The sequence below is a fragment of the Salmo salar genome, chromosome 27 (genome assembly GCF_965601325.2).
Source record: "Salmo salar chromosome 27, fSalSal1, whole genome shotgun sequence".
NCBI classification, from domain to species: Eukaryota; Metazoa; Chordata; class Actinopteri; order Salmoniformes; family Salmonidae; genus Salmo; species Salmo salar.
Window position 1 is genome coordinate 3,519,266 of NC_138317.1, and position 23,729 is coordinate 3,542,994.

Genomic DNA, 23,729 nt, shown 5'->3' on the forward strand with positions numbered 1-23,729 from the left:
AGTTTTGATGTCTTCAATATTATTCTACAATGTAGAAAATAGTGAAAATAAAGAAATATCCTTGAGTGAGTAGGTGTGTCCTAACTTTTGTCTGGTACTCTATATATTTTTATACGCGCTGGCTTTACTCACTATTGAATTCAATGCTACGAGTGGCTACAATGTCATACTGTACCTTCTTTGGCCAGACAGAATCAGATACATGGGTTACACATACTGAGACAAAGGGGCGTGTTTTTCCCGCTCTGATGCTTTCTGGGGTGAGATACATTCAAACACTTGCGAGCTGAAGGAAAATTATGAAACACAGAGATGAAAGCTATTTTAATGTTTTTTTTTATTTAAAAAAAAAGTTCAACGTTTTGGGAAAGCCTGGCTTCCCTTGGCATCCACTGGCATCCACTGCTGCAATGATGACTAAAATTACACCTAAAACATCTGACGAAAGCTTTTGTCAGAGGGTACCGTGTCTCTCATCCAAGATGGGGGAGGGAAGATAAATTCCAATAGGTGCAGGATTTATTGAATAAAGGTGCAGAGAGTAATCATTGATGACTGCATTCATGTGATCCAAACATAATAAAATATTTTTCAAGAAAATACATTTTGGCTCAGTATCACATTGTAGCAGAACCGATTTGGCTTGAGTCGGCCCAAACGCGTAGCCTACCATACACGTCTGTTCCCCACCTTCCAAACCGAAATGGCTAAAACCAAATACCCTCTGTGTCAGGACACCTGCACCAGTGGAATATAATATCCCCATATACAATGCCTGGAGAAAGTATTCACACCCCTTGACTTTTTCCAAATGTTGTTGTGTTAGTCTGAATACATTTTTTATTAAATTAAGATTTGGTTGGCCTACTGTCACGTCCTGACCAGTAAAAGGGGTTGTTTGTTATTGTAGTTTGGTCAGGGCGTGGCAGGGGGTGTTTGTTTAGTGTGTTTCGTTTTTTGGGGGGGGTAATGTTCTATGTTAGTCTATTTCTATGTCTGTGTCTAGTTATTCTATTTCTATGCTTAGTTTATTGGGTTGACCTTCAATTGGAGGCAGCTGTTCCTCGTTGCCTCTAATTGAAGGTCCTATTTAATAGGGGTGTTTTTCATTGGGATTTGTGGGTAGTTGTTCCGTATGTAAGCTGTGTGCCTTACAGGACTGTTTCTCGTCGTTGTTTTTGTTTATGTGTTTATTTTGGTTTTCTTCTAAATAAAGAAGATGAGCATACACATTCCCGCTGCGCCTTGGTCCCATCCTTACGACGAACGTGACAGAACTACCCACCACCAACGGACCAAGCAGCGGAGGAAGGAGCAGCAGAGGAGCTCTTTGGATTCATGGACATGGGAGGAGATATTGGACGGAAAGGGATCCTACACATGGGAGTAGATCCAGGCTGGAAGGGATCGCCTCCCATGGAGGAAGCCAGGAGAGCGGAGGCAGCAGGAGATTGGAGAGGACACGGCTGGCAAGGAAACCCGAGAGGCACCCCCAAGAAATGTTGGGAAGTCTCAAGGTTTTGGTCGCCTGAGGTAGAGTATCTCATTATGAGCTGTAGACCACACTATTTACCAAGAGAGTTTTCATCTATATTTTTCGTAGCTGTCTACATACCACCACAAACCGATGCTGGCACTAAGACGACACTCAATGAGCTGTATACGGCCGTAAGTAAACAGGAAAATGCTCATCCAGAGGCGGCACTCCTAGTGGCTGGGGACTTTAATGCAGGGAAACTCAAATCCGTTGGACCTAATTCCTACCAGCATGTTAAATGTGCAACCAGAGGGAAAAAACTCTAGACCACCTTTACTCCACACACAGAGACATGTACAAAGCTCTCCCTCGCCCTCCATTTGGCAAATCTGACCATAATCTATCCTCCTGATTCCTGCTTACAAGCAAATACTAAAGCAGGAAGAACCAGTGACTCGGCCAATAAGAAAGTGGTCAGATGAAGCAGATGCTAAGCTACAGGACTGTTTTGCTAGCACAGACTGGAATATGTTCTGGGATTCTTCCAATTGCATTGAGGAGTACACCACATCAGTCACTGGCTTCATCAATAAGTGCATCGATGATGTCGTCCCCACAGTGACCGTACGTACATACTAGAGGTTGACCGATTAATCAGAATTAATTAGGGCCGGTTTCAAGTTTTCATCAAGTTTTCATTACAAATCGGTAATCGGCATTTTTGGACACCGATTATTGCCGATTACATTGCACTCCACAAGGAGACTGTGTGGCAGGCTGACAACCTGTTACGCAAGTGCAGCAAGGAGCCAAGGTAAGTTGCTAGCTAGCAATAAACTTATCTTATAAAAAACAATCAATCTTAACATAATTACTAGTTAACTACACATGGTTGATGATCTTACTAGTTTATCTAGCTTGTCCTGCGTTGCATATAATCAATGCGGTGCCTGCTAATTTATCATCGAATCACAGCCTACTTCGCCAAACGGGTGATGATTTAACAAGCGCATTCGCAAAAAAAGCACTGTTGTTGCACCAATGTGTACCTAACCATAAACATCAATGCCTTTCTTTAAAATCAATACACAAGTATATATTTTTAAACCTGCATATTTAGTTAATATTGCCTGCTAACATGAATTTCTTTTAAGTAGGGAAATTGTGTCACTTCTCTTGCGTTCTGTGCAAGCAGAGTCAGGGTATATGCAGCAGTTTGGGCTGCCTGGCTCATTGCGAACTGTGTGAAGACCATTTCTTCCTAACAAAGACTGTAATTAATTTGCCAGAATTGTACATAATTATGACATAACATTGAAGGTTGTGCAATGTAACAGCAATATTTAGACTTAGGTATGCCACCCGTTAGATGAAATACGGAACGGTTCCATATTTCACTGAAAGAATAAACTTTTTGTTTTCGAAGTGATAGTTTCTGGATTTTAACCATATTAATGACCTAAGGCTCGTATTTCTGTGGGTTATTATATTATAGTTAAGTCTATGATTTGATATTTGATAGAGCAGTTTGACTAAGCGGTGGTAGGCAGCAGCAGGTTCATAAGCATTCATTCAAACAGCACTTTCCTGCATTTAACCAGCAGCGCTTTGCTGTGCTTCAAGCATTGCGCTGTTTATGACTTCAAGCCTATCAACTCCAGAGATTAGGCTGGCAATACTATAGTGCCTATAAGAACATCCAATAGTCAAAGGTATATGAAATACAAATGGTATAGAAAGAAATAGTCCTATAATTCCTATAATCCAAGATGGCATAGCAGTCAGACGTCCTTTGTCCTCGTCTTGTCGTGTCCCGTGTATATATACTGCTCAAAAAAATAAAGGGAACACTTAAACAACACAATGTAACTCCAAGTCAATCACACTTCTATGAAATCAAACTGTCCACTTAGGAAGCAACACTGATTGACAATAAATTTCACATGCTGTTGTGCAAATGGAATAGACAACAGGTGGAAATTATAGGCAATTAGCAAGACACCTCCAATAAAGGAGTGGTTCTGCAGGTGGGGACCACAGACCACTTCTCAGTTCCTATGCTTCCTGGCTGATGTTTTGGTCACTTTTGAATGCTGGCGGTGCTTTCACTCTAGTGGTAGCATGAGACGGAGTCTACAACCCACACAAGTGGCTCAGGTAGTGCAGCTCATCCAGGATGGCACATCAATGCGAGCTGTGGCAAGAAGGTTTGCTGTGTCTGTCAGCGTAGTGTCCAGAGCATGGAGGCGCTACCAGGAGACAGGCCAGTACATCAGGAGACGTGGAGGAGGCCGTAGGAGGGCAACAACCCAGCAGCAGGACCGCTACCTCCGCCTTTGTGCAAGGAGGAGCAGGAGGAGCACTGCCAGAGCCCTGCAAAATGACCTCCAGCAGGCCACAAATGTGCATGTGTCTGCTCAAACGGTCAGAAACAGACTCCATGAGGGTGGTATGAGGGCCCGACGTCCACAGGTGGGGGTTGTGCTTACAGCCCAACACCGTGCAGGACGTTTGGCATTTGCCAGAGAACACCAAGATTGGCAAATTCGCCACTGGCGCCCTGTGCTCTTCACAGATGAAAGCAGGTTCACACTGAGCACATGTGACAGACGTGACAGAGTCTGGAGACGCCGTGGAGAACGTTCTGCTGCCTGCAACATCCTCCAGCATGACCGGTTTGGCGGTGGGTCAGTCATGGTGTGGGGTGGCATTTCTTTGGGGGGCCGCACAGCCCTCCATGTGCTCGCCAGAGGTAGCCTGACTGCCATTAGGTACCGAGATGAGATCCTCAGACCCCTTGTGAGACCATATGCTGGTGCGGTTGGGTTCCTCCTAATGCAAGACAATGCTAGACCTCATGTGGCTGGAGTGTGTCAGCAGTTCCTGCAAGAGGAAGGCATTGATGCTATGGACTGGCCCGCCCGTTCCCCAGACCTGAATATAATTGAGCACATCTGGGACATCATGTCTCGCTCCATCCACCAACGCCACGTTGCACCACAGACTGTCCAGGAGTTGGCGGATGCTTTAGTCCAGGTCTGGGAGGAGATCCCTCAGGAGACCATCCGCCACCTCATCAGGAGCATGCCCAGGCGTTGTAGGGAGGTCATACAGGCACGTGGAGGCCACACACACTACTGAGCCTCATTTTGACTTGTTTTAAGGACATTACATCAAAGTTGGATCAGCCTGTAGTGTGGTTTTCCACTTTAATTTTGAGTGTGACTCCAAATCCAGACCTCCATGGGTTGATAAATTGGATTTCCATTGATTATTTTTGTGTGATTTTGTTGTCAGCACATTCAACTATGTAAAGAAAAAATTATTTAATAAGATTGTTTCATTCATTCAGATCTAGGATGTGTTATTTTAGTGTTGCCTTTATTTTTTTGAGCAGTGTATATTTACATATTTTCTTCGCATATCTTTTTCTATATTTTTTTTCTTCTAAAAACTCAACTTCAAAACACTTACCTCAAGTCTGAAATCCACAACAGAAGTTAGCCAGAAATTAGTCAGTTCACTAGCTAATGTTAGAATTCAGCTAACCACGGTTGGCGGTCATCAGCTATCCCTTAGCTTGAAAAGCTATCGCCAGTTTTGTACAACGCGACTCAGACCAGAGCATACCGGACCTATTTTCTCTCCATATCCCCAGATTTCTACAGCAAGTTCTGGACATTTACACCTGAATCTTGCAGCTAGCTAGCTGCTATCCGAGTGACTGTTGGCTAACGTCGGTCCCGGAGCTAACATCAATTATTCCGGAGCTAGCCAGCTGAAGAGTTCCATCAGCCACTCCTGGGCTACAATCACCTATCCGGACCCGTTTTACTGCCGATGCTGAGCCCCATCGGGCCTTCACGACTGGACTACCGACGTTATCTGCCCGAGGGAGTTATCCAACTGGCACCTCCGTCGCGACGTAACCTGAACGCCCATCTGCGGCCAGCTAATCGGTAGCTGTCTTATCGGCTCCTATCTGAATAGGTCTATCGGACAATTTTCTTGGGCCACTATAACTATAACTATTTTGCCAATTGGATTGGTCCCCTCTACAACACGGAACCCCACTAATCTACCGACGGAAACGCACGAGGTGGCTAATAACAGACCATCTTCTGCCAACTTTCTTTTTTTTGGACCGCAACCGACCTCACTACTCACTGGACCCTTTTGATCACTTGGCTAAGCATGCCTCTCCTTAATGTCAATATGCCTTGTCCATTGCTGTTCTGGTTAGTGTTTATTGGCTTATTTCACTGTAGAGCCTCTAGCCCTGCTCATTATACCTTATCCAACCTTTCAGTTCCACCACCCACACATGCGATGACATCACCTGGTTTCAATGATGTTTCAAGAGACAATATCTCTCTCACCATTACTCAATGCCTAGGTTTACCTCCACTGTATTCACATCCTACCATACTTTGTCTGAACATTATACCTTGAAGCTATTTTATCGCCCCCAGAAACCTGCTCCTTTTACTCTGTTCCGGACGTCCTAGACGACCAATTCTCATAGCTTCTAGCCGTACCCTTATCCTACTCCTCCTCTGTTCCTCTGGCGATGTAGAGGTGATCCAGGCCCTGCAGTGCCTAGCTCCACTCCTATTCCCCAGGCGCTCTCTTTTGATGACTTCTGTAACCGTAATAGCCTTGGATTCATGCATGTTAACATTAGAAGCCTCCTCCTTAAGTTTGTTTTATTCACTGCTTTAGCACACTCTGCCAACTCGGATGTCCTAGCCGTGTCTGAATCCTGGCTTAGGAAGACCACCAAAAACTCTGAAATCTCCATCCCTAACTACAACATTTTCAGACAAGATAGAACGGCCAAAGGGGGCGGTGTTGCAATCTACTGTAGAGATAGCCTGCAGAGTTCTGTCCTACTATCCAGGTCTGTACCCAAACAATTTCAACTTCTACTTTTAAAAATCCACCTCTCTAAAAACAAGTCTCTCACCGTTATCGCCTGCTATAGACCACTCTCTGCCCCCAGCTGTGCTCTGGACACCATATGTGAACTGATTGCCCCCCCCATCTATCTTCAGAGCTCGTGCTGCTAGGTGACCTAAACTGGGACATGCTTAACACCCCAGCCATCCTACAATCTAAGCTTGATGCCCTCAATCTCACACAAATTATCAATGAACCTACCAGGTACCACCCCAAAGCCGTAAACACGGGCACCCTCATAGATGTCATCCTAACCAACTTGCCCTCTAAATACACCTCTGCTGTTTTCAACCAAGATCTCAGCGATCACTGCCTCATTGCCTGCATCTGTAATGGGTCAGCGGTCAAATGACCTCCACTCATCACTGTCAAACTCTCCCTGAAACACTTCAGCGAGCAGGCCTTTCTAATCGACCTGGCCCGGGTATCCTGGAAGGATATTGACCTCATTCCTTCAGTAGAGGATGCCTGGTTATTTAAAAAAATACCTTCCTCACCATCTTAAATAAGCATGCCCCATTCAAGACATTTAGAACCAGGAACAGATATAGCCCTTGGTTCTCTGTAGACCTGACTGCCCTTAACCAACACAAAAACATCCTGTGGCATTCTGCATTAGCATCGAACAGCCCCCGTGATATGCAACTTTTCAGGGAAGTTAGAAACCAATATACACAGGCAGTTAGAAAAGCCAAGGCTAGCTTTTTCAAGCAGAAATTTGCTTCCTGCAACACAAACTCAAAAAAGTTCTGGGACACTGTAAAGTCCTTGGATAATAATAGCACCTCCTCCCAGCTGCCCACTGCACTGAGGATAGGAAACTCTGTCACCACCGATAAATCCACTATAATTGAGAATTTCGATAAGCATTTTTCTACGGCTGGCCATGCTTTCCACCTGGCTACCCCTACCCCGGTCAACAGCACTGCACCCCCCACAGCAACTCGCCCAAGCCTTCCCCATTTCCCCTTCTCCCAAATCCAGTCAGCTGACGTTCTGAAAGAGCTGCAAAATCTGGACCCCTACAAATCAGCCGGGCTAGACAATCTGGACCCTTTCTTTCTAAAATGATCTGCCGAAATTGTTGCAACCCCTATTACTAGCCTGTTCAACCTCTCATGTCGTCTGAGATTCCCAAAGATTGGAAAGCAGCTGCAGTCATCCCCCTCTTCAAAGGGGGGGACACTCTTGACCCAAACTGCTACAGACCTATATCTATCCTACCCTGCCTCTTTAAAGTCTTCGAAAGCCAAGTCAAAGAAACAGATTACCGACCATTTCGAATCCCACCGCACATTCTCCGCTATGCAATCTGGTTTCAGAGCTGGTCATGGGTGCACCTCAGCCACGCTCAAGGTCCTAAACGATATCTTAACCGCCATCGATAAGAAACAATACTGTGCAGCCGTATTCATTGACCTGGCCAAGGCTTTCGACTCTGTCAATCACCACATCCTCATCGGCAGACTCAACAGCCTTGGTTTGTCAAGTGATTGCCTCGCCTGGTTCACCAACTACTTCTCTGATAGAGTTCAGTGTGTCAAATCGGAGGGCCTGTTGTCCAGACCTCTGGCAGTCTCTATGGGGGTGCCACAGGGTTCAATTCTTGGGCCGACTCTTTTCTCTGTATACATCAATGATGTCGCTCTTGCTGCTGGTGAGTCTCTGATCCACCTCTACGCAGACGACACCATTCTGTATACTTCTGTCCCTTCTTTGGACACTGTGTTAACTACCCTCCAGACGAGCTTCAATGCCATACAACTCTCCTTCCGAGGCCTCCAACTGCTCTTAAATACAAGTAAAACTAAGCGCATGCTCTTCAACCGATCGCTGCCTGCACCTGCCCGCCCGTCCAGCATCACTTCTCTGGACGGTTCTGACTTAGAATATGTGGGCAACTACAAATACCTAGGTGTCTGGTTAGACTATAAACTCTCCTTCCAGACTCACATCAAACATCTCCAATCCAAAGTTAAATCTAGAATTGGCTTCCTATTTCGCAACAAAGCATCTTTCACTCATGCTGCCAAACATACCCTCGTAAAACTGACCATCCTACCGATCCTCGACTTTGGCGATGTCATTTACAAAATAGCCTCTAATACCCTACTCAATAAATTGGATGCAGTCTATCACAGTGCCATCCGTTTTGTCACCAAAGCCCCATATACTACCCACCACTGCGACCTGTACGCTCTCGTTGGCTGGCCCTCGCTTCATACTCGTCACCAAACCCACTGGCTCCAGGTCATCTACAAGACCCTGCTAGGTAAAGTTCCCCCTTATCTCAGCTCGCTGGTCACCATAGCAGCACCCACCTGTAGCACGCGCTCCAGCAGGTATATCTCTCTGGTCACCCCCAAAGCCAATTCCTTCTTCGGCCGCCTCTCCTTCCAGTTCTCTGCTGCCAATGACTGGAACGAACTACAAAAATCTCTAAAACTGGAAACACTTATCTCCCTCACTAGCTTTAAGCACCAGCTGTCAGAGCAGCTCACAGATTACTGCACCTGTACATAGCCCATCTATAATTTAGCCCAAACAACTACCACTTCCCCCTCTGGATTTATTTATTTATTTTGCTCCTTTGCACCCCATTATTTCTATTTCAACTTTGCACTTTCTTCCACTGAAAATCTACCATTCCAGTGTTTTACTTGCTATATTGTATTTACTTCGCCACCATGGCCTTTTTGATTTTCCCTCCCTTATCTCGCCTCATTTGCTCACTTTGTGTATAGACTTATTTTTCTACAATATTATTGACTGTATGTTTGTTTTACTCCATGTGTAACTCTGTGTTGTTGTATGTGTCAAACTGCTTGCTTTATCTTGGCCAGGTCGCAATTGTAAATGACAACTTGTTCTCAACTTGCTTACCTGGTTAAATAAAGGTGAAATAAAAATAAATAAATAAATAAATAAATAATAACTACAACCTAAAACTTCTTACCTGGGAATATTGAAGACTCATGTTTAAAGGAACCACCAGCTTTCATATGTTCTCATGTTCTGAGCAAGGAACTTAAACGTTAGCTTCTTTACATGGCAAATATTGCACTTTTACTTTCTTCTCCAACACTTTGTTCTTCCATTATTTATACCAAATTGAACATGTTTCATAATTTATTTGAAGCTTAATTGATTTTATTGAGGTATTATATTAAGTTAAAATAAAAGTGTTTTATATATATATATATATATATATATATAGAGATATATATATAAAACACTTTTATTTTAACTTAATATAATACCTCAATAAAATCAATTAAGCTTCAAATAAATTATATATATATATAAATCGGCCGATTAATCGGTGCCCGGGTTTTTGAGGCCCAATAATCGGTATCATTATCGGCGTTGAAAAATCATAATCGGTCGACATTTAGTACATACCCCAACCAGAAGCCATGGATTACAGGCAACATTCGCACTGAGCTAAAGGGTAGAGCTGCTGCTTTCAAGGAGCGGGACTCTAACCCAGAAGCTTATAAGAAATCCCACTATGCCCTCCAACGAACCATCAAACAGGCAACGCGTCAATACAGGACTAAGATTGAATCGTACTACACCGGCTCCGACACTCGTCAGATGTGGCAGGGCTTGCAAACTATTACAGGCTACAAAGGGAAGCACAGCCTTGAGCTGCCCAGTGACACCAGCCTACCAGATGAGCTAAATTACTTTTATGCTCGCTTTGAGGCAAGTAACACTGAAGCATGCATGCATCAGAGCATCAGCTGTTCTGGATGACTGTGTGATCACGCTCTCCGTAGTCGTTGTGAGGTAGACCTTTAAACAGGTCAACATTCACAAGGCCACAGGGCCAGATGGATTACCAGGATGTGTACTCCGAGCATGTGCTGACCAACTGGCAAGTGTCTTCAAATGTCAACATTTTCAACCTGTCCCTGACTACGTCTGTATTACCAGACTACCATAGTCCATGTGCCCAAGAACACTAAGGTAACCTGCCTAAATGACTACTGACCCGTAGCACTCACGTCTGTTGCCATGAATTGCTTTGAAAGGCTGGTCATGGCTCACATCAACACCATTATCCCAGAAACCTTAGACCCACTCTAATTTGCATACCGCCCCAACAGATCCACAGAGGATGCAATCTCTATTGCACTCAACACTGCCCTTTCCCACCTGGACAAAAGGAACACCTATGTGAGAATGCTATTCATTGACTACAGCTCAGTGTTCAACACCATAGTGCCCTCGAAGCTCATGACTAAGCTAAGGACACTGGGACTACACACCTCCCTCTACAACTGGATCCTAGACTTCCTGTCGGGCCATCCCAAGGTGGTAAGGGTAGGTAACAACACATCCGCCATGCTGATCCTCAACACAGGGGCCCCTCAGGGGTGTGTGCTCAGCCCCCTCCTGTACTCCCTGTTCACTCATGACTGCATGGCCAGGCACGACTCCAACACCATCATCAAGTTTGCCGATGACACAACAGTGGTAGGCCTGATCACCAACAACGATGAGACAGCCTATAGGGAGGGGGTCAGAGAGCTGGCATTGTGGTGCCAGGACAACAACCTCTCCCTCAATGTGATCAAGACAAAGGAGATTATTGTGTACTACAGGAAAAGGAGGACCTAGCACACCCCCATTCTCATCAACGGGTTGTAGGGTAGCAGGTTGAGAGCTTCAAGTTCCTTGGTGATGTGGACACCAACAAACTAACATGGTCCAAGTACACCAAGACGATCGTGAAGAGGGCACGACAAAACCTATTCCACCCCAGGAGACTGAAAAGATTTGGCATGGGTCCTCAGATCCTCAAAAGGTTCTACAGCTGCACCATCGAGAGCGTCCTGACTGGTTGCATCACTGCCTGGTATGGCAACTGCTTGGCCTCCGACCGCAAGGCACTACAGAGGGTAGTGCGTATGGCCCAGTACATCACTGGGACCAAGCTTCCTGCCATCCTGGACCTCTATACCAGGCGGTGTCAGAGGAAGGCCCTAAAAATGGTCAAAGACTCCAGCCAGCCTAGTCATAGACCGTTCTCTCTGATACCGCACGGCAAGCAGTACCAGATCGCCAAGTCTAGGTCCAAAAGTCTTCTCAACAGCTTCTACCCGCAAGTCATAAGACTCCTGAACAGCTACTCATTGGGCTACCCAGACCCTTCTTTTACGCTGCTGCTACCCTCTTTTTATTTTCTATATATTGTCACTTTAACTATACTTACATGTACATATTAACTCAATTACCACAACTAACTAGTGCCCCAGCACATTGACTCTCTACTGGTACCTCGCTATCGCTGTTGCTATTTTACTGCTACTGTTTAATTATTTGTTACTTTTATTTTCAATTTTTTCTTAATACATTTTTATTCTTAACTTCTTAAAGCATTGTTGGTTAGGCACTTGTAAGTAAGCATTTCACTTTAAGGTCTACACCTGTTGTATTCGGCACATGTGACAAACATTTATTTGACTTGAAATTGGAAGGCTAATTTATTCAACATGAATAGCTGGACAATTTCGAGGTAATAACTTTTTGTGTTGCATAATGGTTTGCTGGAGGAACGTACTGAGAATGGGGTCGTAATGTCAATCACTGAATTTAATATTAATACTATGGATATGAACTGCATATATGCTTGTCAACAACAGCACATTTTTGTTTTATTACCTGTTGTCTAATCAGAAGGGACTGTTACCTATATCTCATGCATTATAATAATAGCGGAGAAGCAATTGCGATAGAGCTGTGAACATTATCATAATTGATAACTAAACATGGGTATTAATTATTGCATGATAAAATAAGGCTACAACAGCAATGAATTGAAGTTGTGGGCAGGAAGGCTCTTGTATTGTGAATTATTTTGGCTCCAACCAAAATGTGTCTTTTCCCTTGGGAATTGGCTGATGTACACTGCTCAAAAAAATAAAGGGAACACTTAAACAACACATCCTAGATCTGAATGAAAGAAATAATCTTATTAAATACTTTTTTCTTTACATAGTTGAATGTGCTGACAACAAAATCACACACAAATAATCAATGGAAATCCAATTTATCAACCCATGGAGGTCTGGATTTGGAGTCACACTCAAAATTAAAGTGGAAAACCACACTACAGGCTGATCCAACTTTGATGTAATGTCCTTAAAACAGGTCAAAATGAGGCTCAGTAGTGTGTGTGGCCTCCACGTGCCTGTATGACCTCCCTACAACGCCTGGGCATGCTCCTGATGAGGTGGCGGATGGTCTCCTGAGGGATCTCCTCCCAGACCTGGACTAAAGCATCCGCCAACTCCTGGACAGTCTGTGGTGCAACGTGGCGTTGGTGGATGGAGCGAGACATGATGTCCCAGATGTGCTCAATTATATTCAGGTCTGGGGAACGGGCGGGCCAGTCCATAGCATCAATGCCTTCCTCTTGCAGGAACTGCTGACACACTCCAGCCACATGAGGTCTAGCATTGTCTTGCATTAGGAGGAACCCAACCGCACCAGCATATGGTCTCACAAGGGGTCTGAGGATCTCATCTCAGTACCTAATGGCAGTCAGGCTACCTCTGGCGAGCATATGGAGGGCTGTGCGGCCCCCCAAAGAAATGCCACCCCACACCATGACTGACCCACCGCCAAACCGGTCATGCTGGAGGCTGTTGCAGGCAGCAGAACGTTCTCCACGGCGTCTCCAGACTCTGTCACGTCTGTCACGTGCTCAGTGTGAACCTGCTTTCATCTGTGAAGAGCACAGGGCGCCAGTGGCGAATTTGCCAATCTTGGTGTTCTCTGGCAAATGCCAAACGTCCTGCACGGTGTTGGGCTGTAAGCACAATCCCCACCTGTGTACGTCGGGCCCTCATACCACCGTCATGGAGTCTGTCTGACCGTTTGAGCAGACACGTGCACATTTGTGGCCTGCTGGAGGTCATTTTGCAGGGCTCTGGCAGTGCTCCTCCTGCTCCTCCTTGCACAAAGGCGGAGGTAGCGGTCCTGCTGCTGGGTTGTTGCCCTCCTACGGCCTCCTCCACGTCTCCTGATGTACTGGCCTGTCTCCTGGTAGCGCCTCCATGCTCTGGACACTACGCTGACAGACACAGCAAACCTTCTTGCCACAGCTCGCATTGATGTGCCATCCTGGATGAGCTGCACTACCTGAGCCACTTGTGTGGGTTGTAGACTCCGTCTCATGCTACCACTAGAGTGAAAGCACCGCCAGCATTCAAAAGTGACCAAAACATCAGCCAGGAAGCATAGGAACTGAGAAGTGGTCTGTGGTCACCACCTGCTGAACCACTCCTTTATTGGGGGTGTCTTGCTTATTGCCTATCATTTCCACCTGTTGTCTATTCCATTTGCACAACAGCATGTGAAATCTATTGTCAATCAGTGTTGCTTCCTAAGTGGACAGTTTGATTTCACAGAAGTGTGATTGACTTGGTGTTACATTGTGTTGTTTAAGTATTCCCTTTATTTTTTTGAGCAGTATATTTTATCAATTTTGCTCATTCCATTTTAAAGTCATGGACATTTAATAGGTGTACAGCAGACAGAGAAGAGAATGTTGTCAAGTTTGTTTTTAACCTTACAATAGAGGTAAACGCAGAACGTTGTTTGAGAATGTTTTTTTATATTTTTTATACTGGAATGAATAGAAGAGTTTCCATGATTTAGTCTGCGGGTGTAAGTGACTGGTGCACGCTGCATTCGAAAGGGCTGTAAGGGATGAAGTGGGTTAAGTTTGGTGTAGAGGTATGATAAAGTTGAATGTGGAGATGTTCTTTGACAGTTTCTAATTATTGTTGCTCGGTTTTGTAGTTAAGGTAACACCAGTGAATTTGAGCAGTAAGGTAATGTCATTCAAAACGATAATCTGTTTCCATTACGTGGAACAGCATCAAGTAATTGAAGTGGATTGCAGTTGGTTTTGACTATTACAATCAATCAAATCAATCAAATGTATTTATTAAGCCCTTCTTACATCAGCTGATGTCACAAAGTGCTGTTAGAAACCCAGCCTAAAACCCCAAACAGTAAGCAATGCAGGTGTAGAAGCACAGTGGCTAGGAAAAAGTCCCTACAAAGGCCAGAACCTAGGAAGAAACCTAGAGAGGAACCAGGTTATGAGGGGTGGCCTGTCCTCTTCTGGCTATGCTGGGTGGAGATTATAACAGAACATGGCCAAGATGTTCAAATGTTCATAGATGACCAGCAGGGTCAAATAATAATAATCACACTGGTTGTCGAGGGTGCAACAAGTCAGCACCTCAGGAGTAAATTTCAGTTGGCTTTTAACAGCCGATCATTCAGAGTATCTCTACCGTTCCTGCTGTCTCTAGAGAGTTGAAAACAGCAGGTCTGGGACAGGTAGCACGTCCGGTGAACAGGTCAGGGTTCCATAGCCGCAGGCAGAACAGTTGAAATTGGAGCAGCAGCACGGCCAGGTGGACTGTGGATAGCAAGGAGTCATCAGGCCAGGTAGTCCTGAGGCATGGTCCTAGGGCTCAGGTCCTCCGAGAGAGAGAAAGAAAGAAAGAAAATTAGAGAGCATACTTAAATTCACACAGGACACCAGATAAGACAGGAGAAATACTCCAGATATAACAGACTGACCCTAGCCCCCCGACACATAAACTACTGCAGCATAAATACTGGAGGCTGAGACAGGACGGGTCAGGAGATACTGTGGCCCCATCCGACGATACACCCGGACAGGGCCAAACAGGCAGGATATAACCCCACCCACTTTGCCAAAGCACAGCCCCCACACCACTAGAGGGATATCTTCAACCACCAACTTACCATCCTGAAACAAGGCCAAGTATATCCCACAAAGATCTCCGCAACGGCACAACCCAAGGGGGGGCGCCAACCCGGACAGGAAGATCACGTCAGTGACTCAACCCTCTCAAGTGACGCACCCCTCTGAGGGACGGCATTGAAGAGCACAAGTAAGCCAGTGACTCAGCCCCTGTAATAGGGTTAACCTGTTAGGGCTAGGGGGCAGTATTTACACGGCCGGATAAAAAACGTACCCAATTTAATCTGGTTATTACTACTGCTCAGAAACTAGAATATGCATATAATTATTGGCTTTGGATAGAAAATACCCTAAAGTTTCTAAAACTGTTTGAATGGTGTCTGTGAGTATAACAGAACTCATATGGCAGGCAAAAACCTGAGAAGATTCTGTACAGGAAGTGCCCTCTCTGACCATTCCTTGAGCTTCTTGACTCTTTTTATTGAAAACTTAGGATCTTTGCTGTAACGTGACACTTCCTACGGCTCCCATAGGCTCTCAGAACCCGGGAAAAAGCTGAATGATGTCGAGGCAGCCCCTGGCTGAAAAACATTAGCGCGTTTGGATAGTGGTCGGTCAGAGTACTATGAGACTGAGGCGCATGCACGAGGCGACCCCATGTTTTTATTTTCTCTCTCTTTGTACTAAAACACAGATTCCCGGTCGGAATATTATCGCTTTTTTACGAGAAAAATGGCATAAAAATTGATTTTAAACAGCGGTTGACATGCTTCGAAGTACGGTAATGGAATAGTTAGAATTTTTTTGTCACAAAACGCGTCATGCGCGTCACCCTTCTTTACACTTCGGATAGTGTCTTGAACGCACGAACAAAACAGAGGATATTTGAACATAACTATGGATTATTTTGAACCAAACCAACATTTTGTTATTGAAGTAGAAGTCCTGGGAGTGCATTCTGATGAAGAACAGCAAAGGTAATAACATTTTTCTTATAGTAAATCTGACTTTGGTGAGGGCTAAACTTGGTGGGTGTCTAAATAGCTAGCCCTGTGATGCCGGGCTATCTACTTAGAATATTGCAAAATGTGCTTTCACCGAAAAGCTATTTTAAAATTGGACATAGCGAGTGCATAGAGGAGTTCTGTATCTATAATTCTTAAAATAATTGTTATGTTTTTTTGTGAACGTTTATCGTGAGTAATTTAGTAAATTCACCGGCAGTGTTCGGTGGGAATGCTAGTCACATGCTAATGTAAAAAGCTGGTTTTTGATATAAATATGAACTTGATTGAACAAAACATGCATGTATTGTATAACATAATGTCCTAGGTGTGTCATCTGATGAAGATCATCAAAGGTTAGTGCTGCATTTAGCTGTGGTTTGGGTTTATGTGACATTATATGCTAGCTTGAAAAATGGGTGTCTGATTATTTCTGGCTGGGTACTCTGCTGACATAATCTAATGTTTTGCTTTCGCTGTAAAGCCTTTTTGAAATCGGACAGTGTGGTTAGATAAAGGAGAGTCTTGTCTTTAAAATGCTGGTAAATAGTCATATGTTTGAAAAATGGAAGTTTTTGTATTTTTGAGGAATTTGTAATTCGCGCCACGCCTATCATTGGATATTGGAGCAGGTGTTCCGCTAGCGCAACGTCTAGATGTAAGAGGTTAAAAGTAGAACATTTGTCGCCATCAACTTCCTTATGTCTGAAACACAGGCTTCCAGTGAGGGCAATTTTGGGGCTTCACCATGTTTCATCGAAATGTATAGCTGTGTGTCATCCGCATAGCAGTGAAAGTTACCATTATGTTTTCGAATGACATCACCAAGATGTAAAATATATAGTGAAAACAATAGTGGTCCTAAAACGGAGCCTTGAGGAACACTGATATTTACAGTTGATTTGTCAGAGGACAAACTATCCACAGAGACAAACTGATATCTTTCCGACAGATAAGATCTAAACCAGGCCAGAACTTGTCCGTGTAGACCAATTTGGGTTTCCAATCTCTCCAAAAGAATGTGGTGATCGATGGTATCAAACGCAGCACATAGTACGCAAGTATAAACACCATTATTAAACAGCCATTATACCGCTCAAGAAGGAGACGCGTTCTGTCTCCTAGAGATGAACGTACTTTGTTGCAAAAAGTGCAAATCAATCCCAGAACAACAGCAAAGGACCTTGTGAAGATGCTGGAGGAAACAGGTACAAAAGTATCTATAGCCACAATAAAAAGAGTCCTATATCGACATAACCTGAAAGACTGCTCACTAAGGAAGAAGCCAGTGCTCCAAAACCGGCATAAAAAAAAGCCAAACTATGGTTTGCAACTGCACATGGGGACAAAGATCGTACTTTTTGGAGAAATGTCTTCTGGTCTGATGAAACAAAAATATAACTGTTTGGCCATAATGACCATCGTTATGTTTGGAGGAAAAAGAGGGAGGCTTGCAAGCCAAAGAACACCATCCCAACTGTGAAGCACGGGTGTGGCAGCATGATGTTGTGGGGGTGCTTTGCTGCAGGAGGGACTGGGGCACTTCACAAAATAGATGGCATCATGGGGGGAAGAAAAATTATGTGGATATATTGACGCAACATCTCAAGACATCAGTCAGGAAGTTAAAGCTTGGTTGCAATTGGGTCTTCCAAATGGTCAATGACCCCAAGCATACTTCCAAAGTTGTGGCAAAATGGCTTAAGAACAACAAAGTCAAGGTATTGGAGTAGCCATCACAAAGCCCTGACCTCAATCCTATAGAAAATGTGTGTGCGAGCAAGGATGCCTCCAAACCTGACTCAGTTACACCAGCTCTGTCGGGAGGAATGGGCCAAAATTCACCCAACTTATTGTGGGAAGCTTGTGGAAGGCTACCCGAAAAGTTTGACCCAAGTTAAACAATTTAAGGTAGTGTTGCCAGATACTAATTTAATGTATGTAAACTTCTGACCCACTGGGAATGTGATGAATGAAATAAAAGCTGAAATAAATCATTCTCTCTGCTATTATTCTGACATTTCACATTCTTAAAATCAAGTGGTGATCCTAACTGACCTAAGACAGGGATTTTTTACTAGGATTAAATGTCAGGAATTGCGAAAAAAACTGAGTTTAAATGTATTTGGCTAAGGTGTATGTAAACTTCCAACTTCAACTGTATGCTCATTTTAGTTTCTACAGATGGTGTTATGGAGTTGGAAATAGTTATTTCCACTGTACTGACCAATTGGAGTGTGCTCAGTATCAACTTGATGATTTTTGTGGCTGTTTGCATCGAATGGTTCTAGAGGAGCCTCTGAAGCTTGGGCTGGAAACTGATTTGCGATGGCTTGGTAATAAGACAACATTCCATTCCACGAGAAGTGTCTGTGTGAAATGCTGGTCTGTCTGCCAGGGTGAGGAGAACCCTCCCTCCAGATTGTTAATGAACACTGGACTTCATAAATTAATAAGGGAAGGACTTAGTGTCCTATGTTACATTCGTTTTTCTGTATGAACAAGTAGAGAGAGAAACCTGGTGCAATGTAAATCTTGATGTCTGTTGCATGAGAGCACAATGTTCCTTTCTATAATTTTACAAATCTGTTGTTTGCCACGTATTCAGGAGGATGTGTCTTAACTATGAAATGCTGTGGCTTAGTTCTGCTCACTGAGTTCTCAATGACTACCTCAAGGGTGGTTACCGACTAACTCCTGCAGTAATGAAATAATAAGTTCAATTGTTTTGAAGAAATCTAAAAGTCTCTCTCCTTGTCACACCCTGATCTGTTTCACCTGTTCTTGTGCTTGTCTCCACCCCCTCCAGGTGTCGCTTATTATCCCCTGTGTATTTATCCTTGTGTTTCCTGTCTCTCTGTGCCAGTTCGTCTTGTTTTGCCAAGTCAACCAGTTTTGCCAACTTTTTCCCAGTCTCTGTTTTTCCTAAACCTCCTGGTTTTGACTCTTGCCTGTCCTGACGCCAAACTCGCCTGCCTGACCACTCTGCCTGTTCTGACCTCGAGCCTGCATATCCCCTTGTACTGTTTGGACTCGGACCTGTTAACTGAACTCTGCTTGTTCTGACCTCGAGCCTGCCTATCACCTGGTACTGTTTGGACTCTGACCTGGTTTATGAACTCTCGCCGGTCCCCGACCTACCTTTTCCCTACCCCTTTTGTTATAATAAATATTGGAGCTCAGCCATCTGCCTCCTGTGTCTGAATTTGGGTCTCGCCTTGTGCCATTATAGTACAAACTGGCCATGCTTGACGCAGCAGACTTGGACCAGCTCATCACATTGTCTCCCTGCAGGGAGCCACCATTGGGAGGCATGAGGAGCAACTTCGGGACCTCTTGGAAGGGCTTCGTTCCCTGACGGAACGCCACAACCAAGGGTTCAAGGCTATAATGGAGCAAATCAGTGAGTTAGCTCATAGGCAGCCCGCCATCCTCTGAGACCGCCCAACCACCCACTAACCTTTCTACACCTAGGGGATTTGTTCAACCTACCCTGGCTCCCTGAGAACTCCGCTTAACTCCGTTATGCAGGCGATACTGGTACCTGCTGGGCGTTCCTTTCCCAGTGCTCCCTTATTTTCGAACTCCAGCCCTCTTCGTTCCCGTTGGACCAATCGCAGATAGCATATTTAATTACGCTAATGTCAGGAAGGACGCTGTCCTGGGCAACGGCTGTGTGGGAGTAAATATCCGCTGTGTGCCATAGCCAGGAGGAATTCATGGCAGAATTGAGGAAGGTTTTCGATTCTCCGGTGCCCGGGATGGAGGCGGCTCAAACTACTGCAGGTACATCAGAACTTCCGTGTCACGGCTTCCACCGAAGTCGGTCCCTCTCCTTGTTTGGGTGGTGTTCGGCAGTCGACGTCACCGACCTTCTAGCCATCATTGATCCATTTTTCATTTTCCATTGGTTTTGTCTTGTCTTCCTACACACCTGGTTCCAATCCCATTCATTACATGTTGTGTATTTAACCCTCTGTTCCCCTCATGTCCTTGTCAGAGATTGTTTTGTTTGTATGTGATGTGCTATTTAGTGTTGGTGGGCGACGGGTTTTGTACCCACTTTGTTATTTTGTACATTTTGGTTGTTTTGGAGTTTTGTCAGCATTTATTAAACAACTCCGTTTATACCAAGTTCGTTCTCCTGCGCCTGACTTCCCTGCCACCAACACACACCCCTTACAGAATCTCTGACCACCTATGGAGTCAGCAGGAGAAGGTACCACGGCCATGGAGGTGGAGGAGCGCGTACAGGAGCATGCGGAAATGCTTTACCATCTGGGCGCCGCCATGGATCGCGTTGTCCAGACAATGGACCGCTGGGAGAGACAGAGAGTTCTTCCAGCGCCTCCACCAGCACAACCGGGGTCTATCCTGAGCGCCCCTTTCCCGCCTGAACCCAGTGGGATCCGTCTCTCCATGCCACAGGGGTACGACGGGAGTGCTGCCAACTGCCAGGGTTTCCGAGCAGTCTTTGACCACCCACCCGAGGGCAGAGCGGCGAGTGAACGCCTCTGCCATCTGAGGCAGGAGACGAGGAGCGCCCAGGAGTTTGCCCTGGAGTTTAGGACCCTGGCTGCCGGCGCAGGATGGAACAACAGGGCCCTGATCGACCACTACCGCTGCAGTCTGCGCAAGAACGCCCATCGGGAGCTGGCCTGCAGAGACACCACCCTCACTTTCGACCAGCTGGTGGCTGGACAACCTGCTGCCTACTCGCGGACGTCCAGATCGGGGTCTGGTGGTTCCATCCTCCCGCACCCCCTCTCCGATACGCTGGGAGGGGCAGTGCGCAGGGACACCGGAGGGGGTTTCCGCTCGTGCACCATCTGTGGCCGCAGAGGTCACACTGCTGGTCAGTGCCGGGTTGGTTCCTCTGGGAATCGAGGCAGCAGGCAGGGCGCTCTGGCGTCACCCCAGGTGAGTTGGCACCATTCTCACCCAGAGTCCTCTGTTGCACATATGTTTGTCTGTCACTTTTCCTGAGTTTTCCCCGCATTCCCAGCATACGGCGCTCGTAAATTCAGGCATGGCTGGGAATTTCATTGATAGAGCGTTAGCTCATAGTTTAGGGACCCCCATTGTTCCCGTGGATGTGCCCTTCCCCATTCACGCCTTAGATAGTCGACCATTAGGGTCAGGGTTTATTAGGGAGGTCACCGCTCCTTTGGGCATGGTGACGCAGGGGGTCACACGGAGAAAATTAGTATTTTCCTTATTGACTCTCCTGTGTTTCCTGTGGTGCTGGGCCTACCCTGGTTAGCTTGTCATAACCCCACTGTTTCTTGGCCACAGAGGACTCTCATGGGGTGGTCGCGAGAGTGCTCAGGTAGGTGTTTAGGGGTTTCCATTGGTGCTACTATGGTGGAGAGTCCAGACCAGGTCTCCACTGTACGTATTCCCCCTGAATATGCCGATTTGGCTCTCGCCTTCTCTAAAAAGAAGGCGACTCAATTACCACCTCATCGATGGGGCGACTGTGCGATAGATCTCCTGGTAGACGCTGCACTTCCCAGGCTATGGAAACATATGTCTCCGAATCCCTGCATCAGGGGTACATTAGGTCCTCCACTTCACCCGTCTCCTCGAGTTTCTTTTTTTGTGAAGAAGGAGGGAGGTCTGCGTCCGTGTATTCACTACCGGGGTCTAAATCAGATCACGGTGAGGTATAGTTACCTGCTACCGCTCATAGCCGCAGCGATAGATTCAATGCACGGGGCGCGCTTCTTTACCAAACTAGATCTCAGGAGTGCTTACAATCTGGTGCGTATCCAAGAGGGAGACGAGTGGAAGATGACTTTCAGTACCACCTCTGGGCACTATGAGTACCTTGTCATGCCGTACGGGTTGATGAATGCGCCATCAGTCTTCCAAGCTTTTGTAGATGAGATTTTCAGGGACCTGCACAGGCAGGGTGTAGTGGTGTATATTGATGACATTTTGATATACTCCGTTACACGCGCCGAGCATGTGTCCCTGGTGCGCAACGTGCTTGGTCGCCTGTTGGAGCATGACCTGTACGTCAAGTCTGAGAAGTGCCTGTTCTTCCAACAGTCCGTCTCCTTCCTAGGCTATCGCATTTCCACGTCAGGGGTGGAGATGGAGAGTGACCGCATTGCAGCCGTGCATAATTGGCCGACTCCCACCACGGTTAAGGAGGTGCAGCGATTCTTAGGGTTTGCCAACTACTACCGGAGGTTTATCCAGTGTTTTGGTCAGGTAGCGTCTCCCATTACTTCACTGCTGAATGGGGGGGTCCGGTGCGTTTGTAGTGGACAGCTGAGACGGACAGGACTTTCAGTCACCTGAGGGCTTTGTTTACCTCGGCTCCCGTGCTGGCCCATCCGGATCCCTCTTTGGCGGTCATAGTGGCGGTGGACGTGTCCGAGGCTGGGATAGGAGCTGTGCTCTCTCAGTGCTCGGGTACGCCACCAAAGCTCCGTCCTTGTGCCTTCTTCTCGAAGAGGCTCAGCCCGGCGGAGCAAAACTATGACGTGGAGGACCGGGAGTTGTTGGCTGTCATCAAGGCCCTGAAGGCATGGAGACATTGGCTTGAGGGGGCTAGACACCCTTTTCTCATCTGGACTGACCACCGCATTCTGGAGTACATCCGGGCGGCGAGGAGACTGAACCCTCGCCAGGCAAGGTGGGCCATGTTTTTCACCCGTTTTGTGTTTACCCTTTCTTACAGACCAGGCTCCCAGAACGTTAAGGCAGACGCGTTGTCCCGGCTGTATGACACAGAGGAGCGGCCCATGGATCCCACTCCCATACTCCCCGTCTCTTGTTTGGTGGCGCTGGTAGTGTGGGAGCTGCACGCGCACATTGAGCGGGCGTCACGTGCAGAGCCCCTCAGTGTCCAGCTGGGCATCTGTATGTTCCGTCTGCTGTCCGCGACCGGCTGATCTATTGGGCCCACACGTCACCCTCATCTGGTCATCCTGGGATTGCTCGTACGGTGCGCTTTCTTAGTGGGTAAGTACTGGCCCACTTTAGCTAACGGTGTGCGCCCAGTGCAAGGCTCCTAGACACCTGCCCAGAGGTAAGTTACAACCCTTACCCGTTCCACAACGGCCGTGGTCGCACCTGTCGGTGGATTTCCTAACCGATCTTCCACCTTCACAGGGTAACACCACGATGCTGGTCGTTGTGGATCGTTTTTCTAAGTCCTGTCATCTCCTCCCTTTGCCCGGTCTCCCTACGGAGACTGCCCAGGGTCCAAAAAATGTGAAGCCTGACGCACTCTCCCACCTATACAGTTTCTCTGCCACTTCCCCGGTCTCCGACACCATTCTCCCCCCCTCATGTCTTGTGGGTTGGGTTATTGAAACTTTGGTCTGCAAGGCACAATGCTCCCAGCCTGAACCTGAAGGGGGCCCAGCTAACTGGTTGTTTGTCCATAACTCAGTCCTGTCCCGGGTCCTGGAATGGGCTCATTCCTCCAGCCTGACCATTTCATCCAGGTTCCCGTCGTACCCTAGCCTTCCTCCGACAACGTTTCTGGTGGCCTACTATGGTTCCTGACGTCTCT